Raw genomic sequence first — 1,303 nt, 5'->3', positions numbered from 1 at the left:
AAAAAAAAAAATGCAAAAATACATTTTTAAATTGATTTTAAAAAAGTAACGGAAAAGTAACGAAAAGTTATTTTTCAAGTAACGGTAACTGTAACGAGTTACTTTTAAAAAGCGATAACTGTAACTGTAACTAGTTACATTTTTTACTCGGTAACGAGTAACTGTAACTAGTTATTTTTAAAAAGTAACTTTCCATTCCCTGCAAGAGACACACAGAATACTGACCCGCGTAACCGTAGGTTAATAATCGACACCACCGAGCGAGCAAATAGCAAACCGCCGTTAAACTTAACTAGTAACACGCACGATAACATAACCGATAATTCGAATCAGTCAATCGACAACGATATAAACTTACCGCCTTACGTGATAACAAATCGCGAATTCCAGTTAGATCTAAACGATTTTAACACAATAAAACAAGACGCGACAAAACGCGATAAAAATATAAGTGACACAGACGAGACTACTCAAAACAGCCGTGACATGACGACGCCGCGTACTCCACCCAGGGAACAAACCCCTGAACGCTTATTAATCTCAGGCGAAGAAAACGCCCAAAACTTAATCAACCCGCAAAATCGCGGTACGCCGGAAAATAGGCATGGAAGAAGAGTGACCTTCCAATTAGACGAAGACGAAAACGACGACACCGAAGGTAGCCCCCTAGGCCATGCAAGCTTAAACGTAACGGAGATGGAACTTCTCCGAGGAACCACGGGCAGATCACGAGTAGCAAATAGACAGGACGAAGTCCTAGATCGATTGATAGCAGCAATCGCTGGTTTACAAGATAGGATAGACCAATTGGAATTTGCTGTCCGCGAACGAGGAGATATTCGACCCGTCCAACAGGACAACAGAAATTCGCGAACTTCCGAACAACCGACGAATAATTCATCATCGCACATACCTCGCGAATCCGGAGGATCTTTCCACTTTTTAACATTAAAAGAAGCACACAATATGATCCCCGAGATGGACGGCACCTCGCGAGATCGCGTGCAAGAATTTATACAGGCGAGTGAATACGCCATACAACACGTTCATCCCGCGGATACATCGACCTTATTAGAAGCCGTATTACATACCAAGTTCAAAGGAAAGGCGATGAAAGCATTTAAAAATAGGGAAATTACCAGTTACAAACAACTGAAGGACGAGCTAGAAACGGAATATTTGAGTCGAAGAAGAACCGCGCATCTACAGCTCGAATTCAACGCGCTGAAACAAAAGCCGACGGAAACCGCACAAGAATTCGGTCGTCGAGTAGATACTTTGACCATGGAGCTATACGACTCCA

The sequence above is a fragment of the Cyphomyrmex costatus genome, unplaced genomic scaffold (assembly GCF_001594065.2).
Source record: "Cyphomyrmex costatus isolate MS0001 unplaced genomic scaffold, Ccosl1.0 scaffold526, whole genome shotgun sequence".
Taxonomy (NCBI): Eukaryota; Metazoa; Arthropoda; class Insecta; order Hymenoptera; family Formicidae; genus Cyphomyrmex; species Cyphomyrmex costatus.
This window is presented reverse-complemented; position numbering follows the sequence as displayed.